General features: G+C 42.0%; 1 non-coding gene across 1 annotated transcript; it reads right to left on the reverse strand.

The window, feature by feature from the left end:
- Positions 1–2,350: 2,350 nt before the first annotated feature.
- Trnal-aag (transfer RNA leucine (anticodon AAG)) lies at positions 2,351–2,432 on the reverse strand. The gene has a single exon. It is a non-coding gene; the product is annotated as a tRNA-Leu (tRNA).
- Between the last annotated feature and the right edge of the window lie 10,026 nt (positions 2,433–12,458).

The following is a 12,458-nucleotide window of genomic DNA, read 5'->3' on the forward strand; positions in this document are numbered from 1 at the left end:
TTCTCCTCAACAGCTGTGGAAAAGAATTCAAATTACCCGATTAGACAACGGGACATAACTATCTGTAAAATACAGTCAAGTGTTATCAGAAGTATTACTTCCCTTGAGCATTCAACAGTGATACTTTCTTTGTTACATTGTCTATTATTGACTGAAAGCTTTAATGAGGGCAGAAGGGATGATTGTCGCCCTGTGTGTGTGTGTGTGTGTGTGTGTGTGTGTGTGTGTGTGTGTGTGTGTGTGTGTGTGTGTGTGTGTGTGTGTGTGTCAATTTTATTATTTTGTGTGTGTGTGTGTGTGTGTGACTGTGTGTGTGTGTGTGTGTGTGTGTGTGTGTGTGTGTGTGTGTGTGTGTGTGTGTGTGTGTGTGTGTGTGTGTGTGAGTTCGTATACACATGTCTGTGAGTGAAAAGCATTTCTCAAAAACTACCCAACAGAATGTAATGCAAAATTTGATGGTGGGGGGCATTTGCTTGAGATGTTTTTCGTCGGTTTTTTTTAATTGTTTTTTTTTTTATTATACTTAAAGGCACAGTAAGCCTCCCGTAAACCATCACAGAGTAGAGCTCCCCGAGCGTCTACATATAGTACAAGCATACTTCCATTTGAACGCTCACCGAACGGGAACATCCTGGCTGCTTTCTGTCGAGCGTGAGAAATTTTCAAAGAATTTATTTTCGTGGACTTGGTCCTCAACAGCAATGGCGCCTCGTTTTGGTGCTGGACGGCTGTTATGAATACCGGAATTCACGCCCGGACAGTAAGCCTCCCGTAAACCATCACAGATACTGTCAGGCTTTTACACACAGTACAAACACCCTTCCATTTGAACGCTCACCAAACGGGAACATCCTAGGTGCCCTACGTAAAGAGCGAGCAATTTTTAAAGAATTAATTTTGCAGATTGTCTCAAACACTTTTTGGACCCATCCTGAACTCAGGTCAAACATGAGTTACTTCCCTTCGGGTCTCATTCTATCGATGTAAACTGGCGATAGCCGTGAATCGATGATTATCAAAAATGTTTTTGGACCGTGGTGCGTTTTTGCGCTAGACCTAACTTTTAAAATCTAAATAATAAATTGACAGCTTGTTACACAAACATTCTTTAATCATAAAAGAATTCTTTTTTCATCAAGACAAGATCAGTACAATTCGAAGTTGTGAAAGTTTGAAAAAAGAAAAGCACGGAAGCAGGGTCACGCAAGGGTCGTAGCAGACGACGGTTTATCAGTGCATATCGCCGTTCCTCTCAACAGTCAAAAGCCATCGCAAGAGTTCTTGTGAACCACAGCCGTTTGTTTCGTGCATAAAAACGTGCTATTGTAAATAAGCTCACATCGAGTCGCATTCAAATGACTAACTGACGACTACATTGTGAAAAAGGGAAACTGGATCACACGGTTTCACGATGGCTCAGGGGTAAGATAAACCACGCAAAAATAAATTCTTTGAAAATTGTTCGCTCTTTACGGAGGGCACCTTGGATGTTCTCAATCGGTGAGTGTTTAAATGAAAGGGTGTTTGTACTGTGTGTAAAAGCCTGACCGTATCTGTGATGGTTTACGGGAGGCTTACTGTGCCTTTAATAGCATTATTTGAGGATGGTTTTCTTGCGTTATACTAAAAGTTGATGCTGCAGAGGCGGAAGCATTTTTAAAGGGGTTTCTTTGGTTCAGTCTGGACTATGAGCTTGCAAAACATGACATTAGTTGTTACATTAAAAATTCGTTTATGAAAATTAATGTTCATTCAAATTTAAAAAAAAGAAGTTAAATTGGAATTTGAACCACAACAGTAATGTTGTCGTTTTCCTCATTACTTCCTAAATAATGAAATATAATGCTGTAGTGTAGTGTGGTGTAGTGTATATTTGGGGAACAAATTCTTAAAAAAAACCACAAAAACGGTTAAATAAAAACCCCGCTAAACAATTTTGAGTTTTGAAATAAAAATGTACCTTTACATTCACTTGCATCCTCTAGCACAGTTTGGGGATAGATTTACTTGATGGCGTCATTTTTGCATTTTCCTAAAACTCGAGGCTTTTCTCACCGCTACAATGTTGAAGCTTTCTTCTAGATGTTCACCCATTTCTCTTTGGCTCGGTCCAAAACTATGGGATTGCATTTCAGCTTGATTCGTTAAAAATGTCTTGATGATACTGTCACACAAGGCCCATGTTGCACTGTTTTTATTTTTAGAACCAAACTCATAAAATTGATACCCCATCTATGCCTTATCTTTTTCTGATCTGTCTAAAAATATATTTTGTCATGGTGTTTCAAGTTAAAATCTGCTCAGAAAAAAAGAAGACAAGACCCCAAAAAACAATAGAATGAAAAAATAATGGCAGCGGTGGGATTCGAACCCACGCCTCCGAGGAGACTGGTGCCTTAAACCAGCGCCTTAGACCGCTCGGCCACGCTACCTGCTGTTGAAATGAGGACATATTTGAGTATATATTGCCAGTCAGATCATGGGGAACAACTCCGTTGAAAATGTTCGGTGTGTTTCATGGATATTTTCCCTTGCATTGGCAATTCTTTAATCGGACCACAGGCGGAAGGTATCGTGCACTGGACGACTGCTATCACAGAAAGACTACAAGGTACGTCACTCACCTTCGAGTCTTCTGTGTTCTTGGAGTCGCTTCCTGGGGGAAAATATTGTTCAAGACGGTTTGCCTCTTCCTACAGTCTTGTGTAAGGTCAAATAAATACAGCTGAATGATTGTTTGAACTATATGCACCTTTAGTTTTCAGCTTCCGTTCGCTGCAGGTTGTTTTTAACCATCATTTGGACGAATCTTCGTTTGCGAGCCGCTAATATCCACACGGCGTCTAATTATGCATCCGCACCGAATATGCATACCAGCGCTCATTGGTCTAAAACATATGTAAATATTGTGCGGCAAAGGGAAGCTACCCACGGGAGTTTTCACTTTCGGTATTAGTGAAGAACCGTTTGCCACTTCATTCAAAATGAGGAAAACGTTTCAGTCGACCAATGAAAATAATCATCGAATATCCTGTTATTAACCAATGAGCGCTGGTATGCATATTCGGTGCGGATGCATAATTAGACGCCGTGTGGATATTAGCGGCTCGCAAACGAAGATTCGTCCAAATGATGGTTAAAAACAACCTGCAGCGAACGGAAGCTGAAAACTAAAGTTGCATACTCAAACAGGGCCGTAGCAGCCCTACCGGCCACTCCGGCCATGGCCGGACCAGTTTTTTGTTAAAAAAAAAAAAATCGTCTTCATAAGCTTCAGCGCTGTGTTAGGAGGAAGGAGGGGTCGTGACTTAGATCGCACAATGACAGCGTTAAGCGAGAAATTGTCACTAATTGACATTCACAAGTGAAGACTATAGAACATAATGGCCAGGGACCGTACCTTTTTATTTTTTTTATGGCCGGACCACTTTTAGGAGCTGTGCTACGGCACTGTCAAACAATCATTCAACTGCATTTATTTGACCTTACACAAACTGTAGGAAGAGGCAAACCGTCTTGAACAATATTATCCCCCAGGAAGCGACTCCAAGAACACAGAAGACTCGAAGGTGAGTGACGTACCTTGTAGTCTTTCTGTGCCTAGTAGTAGTCCAGTGGACGATACCTTCCGCCTGTGATCGGCCTTGCCGCGGACTAGTTTTTGATGCCAGATTCAGTATTCATTGCTGTTTGCGAGATGTAGTCCGCGTGAGTGAACAGAGCTGACAGTTTTGTTTATTTACTATTAAAAAAAATCACAGCAACATAGTACTACTAGTGTAACACCACGTTCTGACCCCCGGCGGTTGAAGAGTGTCCCGGGGGACGTTTCTAGTCACGGTAACTTAAACTGCTCCCCAATATACGAGGGCCATTTGGTGTCATTAGTGTGTTCACCGGGGGGGCAGTTTGGGATATCAAAGTGTTCCCCGAGGGGACCTCCATTTGTCCCCAATCCGCGGCATTTTGAAAATTCCCCCCACCTTTTTTTCTCACACCCGTCCCCTCCCTGTGAAAGTGCCCATTTGTGCGGCGGCTTGCGTGTGTGCGGCGTGCGTGCGTGCATGTGTGTATGTCAGAGTGTCACGGTGTGTGTGTGTGTGTGTGACAGTGTGTTGTCAGTTCGGGTCAACCGTGAACTCTGCTCATTTCGTTCGACGATACTCACACATGCCCCATCACCGCAAAACCACCAACCCGCAACTTCCATGTGCTTTTGTGGAAGTAACTTCACGATTTTGGAAGGACTACACCCTAGATCAATCGATTTTGATACGTTTTTATATCTTACTGTAATTGTCAATCCAATGCACAGAAATTTAGACTGAAAAATCAACGTGTGACTATGAGGTTGAGTGTGTGTGTGCCGTGTGTGTGTGTGTGTGTGTGTGTGTGTGTGTGTGTGTGAATGTGTGTGTCTGTCAGTGTTTTTGTCTGTCTGTATGTATGTACTATAATATATGTATATCTGTCTGTGTGGGTGTACTTCGCTGCCCAGGGTATTCAATGAATGCGTTCGCTGGTTGACTGTTCCAATGTTTTCTAGGAGTCGCTGTGTACGCACACACGCACGCACGCAAGCACTGACTGACACACACAAACACACACAAGAGCACACACACACACACACGCACACACACACACACTAGTGACACACACACACACACACACACACACACACACACACACACACACACACACACACACACACACACGGAAGATCGACTCTTGTCTACAAAGATGTAGTACCGTATTAGTGGTATACAGCTCATGTCAGACCGGCCTCTGGTACTTGAATGCTTCCCTCACGGCCAGCTATTATTTTTTTGTTATCAGTGAAATTTCAAAACGAAATAGCCTACAGGCTAAATAGAAATAAAAATACATTTTTAAACTAAATTATTTAAAAGTAAATTTTGAATGATAAATGTCCTTATTACCTACTATTTATTTTTTATTCTGAATTTGGGAACGTTGGCAGCTTGTCTATTTGTTTTTACATTTAGTCAAGTTTTGACTAAATGTTTTTACGTAGACGGGGAATCGAGACGAGGGTTGTGGTGTGTGTGTGTGTGTGTGTGTGTGTGTGTGTGTGTGTGTGTGTGTGTGTGTGTGTGTGTGTGTGTGTGTGTGTGTATGTGTATGTGTATGTGTGTAGAACGATTCCAAGACAACTACTGGACCGATCTTAATGAAACTTCACATGAGAGTTTCTGGGTATAATATCCCCAGAACATTTTTTCTTTTTTGGGGATAAATATCACTGATGACGTCATATCCGGCTTTTCGTGACAGTTGAGGCGGCACTGTCACGCCCTCATTTTTCAATAAAATTGATTGAAACTTTGGTCAAGCAATCTTCGACTCAGTCTGGACTTTGGTATTGCATTTCAGCTTGGAGGCTTAAAAATTACCTAATGAGTTTGGTCATTAAAAATCTGAAAATTGTAATTTTAATTATTGTGGTATAAAACGATCCAAAAATAATTTCATCTTATTCTTCATTATTTTCTGATTCCAAAAATCATATAAATATGTTATATTTGGATTAAAAACAAGCCAAGACAATTACAAATATGAAAATTATGATTAAAATAAAACTTCCGAAATCGATTTAAAAACAATTTCATCTTATTCATTGTTGATTCCTGATTCCAAAAACATATAGATATGTTATGTTTGGATGAAAAACAAGCTCGGAAAGTTAAAAAGAAGAGAGATACAGAAAAGCGTGCTATGCAGCTCAGCGTTACTACTACCGCGCTAAACTGGCCCGTCAATGTCACTGCCTTTTTCACGAACAGTGGACTGACGATGCTATACTCTTGGTGAGAGAAAAAAATGCAGTGCGTTCAGTTTCATTCTGTGAGTTCGACAGCTTGACTAAATGTAGTAATTTTGCCTTACGCGACTTGTTTTTATTTGTATCAGTGACATTTCTTTTCAACGGACATTTCACATGTACAACCGACGGGTGTACGTTCACATCTAGTCCAAGAGAACTGTGTGACATTAACAATTTCACGTGGCGACTTCGTCACGTGACCAAGTAGTGCAGGAAGTCATGGAGGGAAAGCATTCAGGATGGGAGGGAAAGGTTCATCATGACATTTAGTAGTCTTTCTGACTTAATGAATGTGCAAGTACAAAGCATTTCTTAATTTGAAAAATTGCATATGATCCGTGTACCAAAACACGTTTTATCAAAAACAATACAAGGTCTGGAGAAAAAAAATGTTGAAATTGTTTTTTGCTTTTGTTAAACCCAACCCACGCCAACCATGTTGCTTCAGCATGTAAAGACAAGGAACCGAGACATGAGCGTGTAAGTGTGCGTGCACCCGTGGCGTGTTATATAATCTTCAGAGTTTAACCGAGTGCAAGTCTATTACATTTTGACGATGTGACCTTGCACTTGTAGTGTGCTCGGAAACCTCCGCGCTTTAGTAACTCACTGTGAACATGACCACGAGGCTTCGAATCTCGAGTCCTGGAGTCGTGAGTGTGAGAACAGTTTACCGCGCTGTATGACCGAGCGGCTGCACTGAAGTCAAAGGTGCAAGTGCTCGTAAAGAAAAAGTGCATTTGTTTTTCTTGTTCTGGTAATCCGGCAGGCTGAACTGAAAGGAGGAGAAGGGGGTGGTGGTGGCAGTGGTGTTATAGCAGGGGGGGACTTTAATCAAAAGAAGCACACAAGTTAAGGAAACCTGACTGAACTAAGAAGTCAATGAAGGTAGGCCTAACGTACTTCAGTTACAAAGAAGGGAAAAGAAGAAAAAGGGAGAGGGAAGGAAGCCATGATAAACACAATGAAACAAACATGACCAAAAGAACATTGCGATTCGACTCAAACAAAAACATTTCTGACTTGGATACGAAGACACATTCATGCACACTGATTCGTTGGCTCCAGTATAGTAGTCGCAGCACACGGTAATTCCACAAACTGCATCCTTGCAAATCGACGTGACCTTGCCGCCTCAGGTCAATGAACTTGACCTTCTCTGCACTGTGAAGGCATACAACTGTGACCGTGACCTCAGCTGATGTTATTACACTCTGTGCAGGATACGTATTAGCAACAGCGTGTGAATAGAGAAGTGATAAAGGCGGTTCGTTCGCGCTCTACTTTTTAGCCCCAGCTGCGGTGTGCAAAACCGTAGCGGCATAGGTAATACAAATACTGCTAATCTGTGGTTGCTTTGCAAGATTACACTAGGAATGACTTTCTTTTCTTTATTTGGTGTTTAACGTCGTTTTCAACCGTTCACAAGGTTATATCGCGACGGACTAGGAATGACGTTTGATACAGAAAGAACAATGAAGTAGATTAGATCATAGTGATACCGAACCGGCTGAACCCGGCAAATCGTTGGTGTCGATCATTTGCTAATACCAGACTCACGATGTTCAGAAATAAGTTTTTCAAGATCCACACACACACACACAATACACGGCCGTGCATAGGCTCACATTATTTTTAAATGAATAGTATATCGCCGTGTGAAATCGTGGCCGGACCTCGTAATTAACTGAGTGACTCTTGGCGCCAATTAAGTCACTGACTTACCGTGGCCCGCAGGGCCCACGATTTCATCGACCGGATATAGAACTCGGAATGTTGGTAGAGCCGGAAAGGAATATATGAGGGGGAGCGATGCTTTACCACGTGCACCGGGAATGGGCTTTTTGGACGAAACGTGCGGCATGGGAATGGGGAAATTCTCATAGCGTGCACCGTGCATGGAGCTTTTTCGTAACGTGCACCGTCACCGTGGATCACCGTGCATGGCACTTTTGGCCTCAACGTGACCCTCATAGTATATATCAGTTAAATGTGAAGAGTGCAACGCTTTTTGTTGTTGCTCAAAACAGCTCGATTGGTATCGAAGGGCTTTGAAGCTGCGCGCTTTATGAAACAGCATACACATACTACCCGTCTAATGAATCGAAGCGTGTTTGGAATACGACTGACTGACTGACTGACTATTAGGGTTTAACGTCCTCTTAGACCAACTGGTCTATATTGGGACAGGTATTGGTAATACGTTGAAGATATGGTGTGATACTTTGATTCGAACAAGCCCGCTGTGGCTGTCTTCTTCGACACACCAGCATTGGGTTTGTCTCGTCAAAGTTTCGAAATACGATCATAATACTGAATCGGAGACGAGAGATGATGCATGCGGCGTGCACGTGTCTTCGTGTTTTCCAAGCCCTGAGACTTTCGCTGTGAACGTGCGCACCGAAGAGAGTCTGCACAAAGCTGACTCCGAGAAATAATCTCTCTCGCCGAACGTGGGGATCGAACCCACGCTGATAGCGACCAACTGGCTACAAAGCCAGCGCGCTACCGGCAACTGAGCTACGTCCCCGCCCTTTGGAATACGCTGTACACAATACGTGAGGGCTACACTGATGGCACATCACGCACAAAATCGTCATCTTCTCAGTTTTCTTCTTCTTCATTGTCTTTGTTTTCTTCTTTACGCGGCGTTCGACTGTTTATCAGTTTGTCTGTCTGCAAAACGTAGATCTTATCATCTCTGTTACTTATGGGTCGATTGAGCAGGCTGACATTTTTATGAACTGGTACGTTCGGCCGCAAGTCTTCAACATCAAGTTGAGATCCCCGCAGTTTTGTATCTGGAGTAGTGCATGGCCAGGTTTTGGTCACGCCGCTGGGGGGGGGGGGGGGGGGGGTCCGTCAAGGAGAGACACACAGACAATCAAATACCAAAATCTAAAAGTCAATAATGTAGGCCATGCGTATTTAAAAGATCTAAACAGATATACACAACGACAGACAACCAGAAAGTATGATTACAATTTTAGATCAGTTCAGAGAAATACACGGGTGGACAGAGAGTCAAATAGTAAACCTATAAACCTTATATTTAGGTACTTGAAGATCAAGGCAGATAGATAAACGTACGACATACAGACAGACGGATGGAAATTGTTGTAAACATTTAAGCATAAAGCTTTAAGACTTGTACATACAAAGATGGTCAGTCGCAGAGACTAAAACTCAATTCCCTTGTCCTTTGCCGTCTTGTGTGAATAATTCTCAAGGTTCTGTTTTTTATATTTAGTCAATTTTTTTAATTTTAAACCCTCAGTGAATTCTTCCTTTTTTTTCAGCGTTCGATTAAGCCCTCAGTAAATAAAGGCCAAGTTGCATTTAAATTATGATATGAATTCGATGTGAATATTCATAGATGTTGTAAAATGATCAGAGTGTCAGTTTGGGTAACTTGATCGCAGACGGCATGTATCTCTCAATCCTGAGGTATTGTGGCCTTCGCTGTAATCTTGCTCTCAATTAGCAATCGTCCATTTCCAGATTTAAGGAGATGTCATTCCAGGTACATAGGTTATGTGACATCAGGTAGATGACCAATGACACTCCTTATAACATACCTTTTTTGTGAGTTTGTGTGTGTGTGTGTGTGTGTGTGTGTGTGTGTGTGTGTGGTGTGTGTGTGGTGTATAGTGTTCGTGTGCATGTGTGTGTGTGTGTCGGTGTGTGTATGTATGTGTGTGTGTGTGTGTGTGTGTGTGCCAGTGTGTGTGTGTGTGTGTGTGTGTGAGTGTGTGTGTGCATGATCGCACGCCGTGAATGTGTGTGTGCGCACGAGCGTGTGTATGTGTGTGTGTTTGGTTAAATTTGTGTTTTGTGCGCGCGCGTGCGCTCGTCGGCATCCCGCACGCGCGAGTGTTTGGGTATTTCGTGTTTGTGAGTGTGCGCATGCGCTCGACTATGCACCATTGTGTGTGTGTGCGTGTGCCGCGTCAGTGTGAGTGTGCATGTGCGTGTGCGTGTGTGTGTGTGTGTGTGTGTGTATGTCATTGTGTCCTTCATTATCATGTGTTTGACCTTCCAGATTGACAAGAGAACCTACGTCATGATGCCCTATTTGACATGGTTAACAGCAACAACTGATAACATTTCCAAACAAATAAAAATAAATATAAAAACACACAAGAAAGGGTGTTGATGGTGGTCCAATGACATACACTCCGATGACCTGAAAATGATAAGATGAACACATTTCTACTTTTACCTCTGTCAACACACCAGGACAAAACACTGATGAATGCATGGTTCGTGACAAAACTGTGGCCAACGTGAGCGCAGCGCAGCATTCTTTTCATTTGTTGTGTTCTCTCATTTTTTGTTCACAGCCCGTCGTGATAGCACTTACGTAAACCCATAGTCAGCAAGTGCATGTTGGCGTAATGCGGAGTTTTATTATCTAGCGGCCATAAGACGGTTTGCAAGAACTTTCTACTGGGTGAAAAGAACATGAAAATAGCACTAAAAAAAATCTTCTTCATAGGTAAGGAAAAGGTGGACACGGAATAAAGAACGCTGACGTATGAAGATGTACACTACGGCCTAATTTTCAGACAAGGGATATTAATCAAGAAAACATGAGTTCATGGCTCTTGATTGCTTCATTTCATGGAAAGTGACAGCGTTTGTCCCGGCCGACATCCATCTCACGTGACATGCATGAGTGACCTACTATGAAAATGTGTGTGCTTCGTGTATCATAATTATTAGCGCATAGAGTTCACGCATGCACACACGGCAAAGCATGCCTCACACACGGCAAAGCATGCACACACACACACACACACACACACACACACACACACACACACACACATATGTGACACACACACCGTACACAAGACACACACACACAAACACACACACTCACACACACACACACATACACACACACACACACACACACACACACACACACACACACACACACACACACACACAATACACATGTCAATGTTAAAGTCTTTTGTTATAAATATAGACATATAATAACATTGTGGGAAGTATTGTGCATTAATTAGTAAAAATGAGTAAAAATCAAGCTCTGACAAAATCCAGCACCGATGCCACACGGAAATCGCGTCCCTTTTTTCATGATTTTGCAATGACCCTACAAGGACTAACTGTTAGACGCTTCAGATTCCGACCAAAGATTGTGTATTATACCTTGACTCTGCTAGAATGGTGTGTTCCAGGGGTGGGAATGGGCGCGGAGGAGTGAGGAGTCTAGATGGGGGGGGGGGGGGGGGGTAGGGGTGGTGGTTGTGGTTGTGGTTGTGTGTGTGTGTGTGTGTGTGTGTGCGTGTGATACTTGTGTGTGTGAGTGTGCATGTCAGTGTGGTTGTGCGTGTGATACTTGTGTGTGTGAGTGTGCATGTCAGTGTGGTTGTGTGTGTGTGTGTATGTGTGTGTGTATGTGTGAATAGAATAGAATAGAATAGAATAGAATAATGTTTATTGTCATGAACCAGTAAAGTTATTGACACAACAAACAACAAATAATAATAATGCATTATACAATGCTAAAACAATCCGTAACAAATTTGCCAAGACGAACTTGAACTTCGTCTTCTAAAAATAAGTTACTTGGATTTTTGTTAGCATATTTCATATTGATATGTGAAGCATCTTCTTTAAATTCATCCCTTAATTTAACATATTTATTGCATTTATCTAGAAAATGTATTTCATCTTCTATGACATTGCATTCAATACAAAGACGATTTTCTTTAGGGATATTCTGATGTCTTCCACTTTCAATTTTTAGACAATGTGTGCTAGTCCTTAATCTGCTTAACATCTTTCTGTGTTTATTATTCTTAATTTGTATTAAGTATGACTGCATTTCGTAAGATTTACTGATTTACTGTGTGTGTGTGTATGTGTGTGTGTGTGTGAGTTCGTATGTGCGTGCGTGCGTGCGCAAGTGGCTGCGTACATGTGCGTGCGTTTTTATATGCACACCGACGTAAACCTGTCTTGTTGTCATGGTGACATATGATCGAAAACTTTACGTTTGAAGCAAACTGACGAAGCGCTCGCATGAAAATGAATAATGAGGAGCAATATAATCCAATATGTTGTTGATGGATGGTGTTGTTTTTTTTTCTCTCCAAATATATCAAATGTTTGTGTGTGTCATCATTATTATCTTGACAACACCTTGGTGAGATAAACGCAAAGACCAGCATCTGAACCTAAGCTCCCAACGCTGGCAGTATTTACACAATGAGTCCACACGCGCACGTGATAATTAGAAGAAGAAAGAGAAAAATGGCACCTTGGTTTGACCACTCCCAGTCACAGCTATTTTCAATATCAATATCAATATGAGGCTTATATCGCGCGTATTCCGTGGGTACAGTTCTAAGCGCAGGGATTTTTAAAAAAAAATTTTTATGCAATTTATATCGCGCACATATTCAAGGCGCATGGATTTATTTATGCCGTGTGAGATGGAATTTTTTTTACACAATACATCACGCATTCACATCGGCCAGCAGATCGCAGCCATTTCGGCGCATATCCTACTTTTCACGGCCTAGTATTCCAAGTCACACGGGTATTTTGGTGGAACTTTTTATCTATGCCTATACAA

The sequence above is a fragment of the Littorina saxatilis genome, unplaced genomic scaffold (genome assembly GCF_037325665.1).
Source record: "Littorina saxatilis isolate snail1 unplaced genomic scaffold, US_GU_Lsax_2.0 scaffold_1195, whole genome shotgun sequence".
Classification (NCBI taxonomy): Eukaryota; Metazoa; Mollusca; class Gastropoda; order Littorinimorpha; family Littorinidae; genus Littorina; species Littorina saxatilis.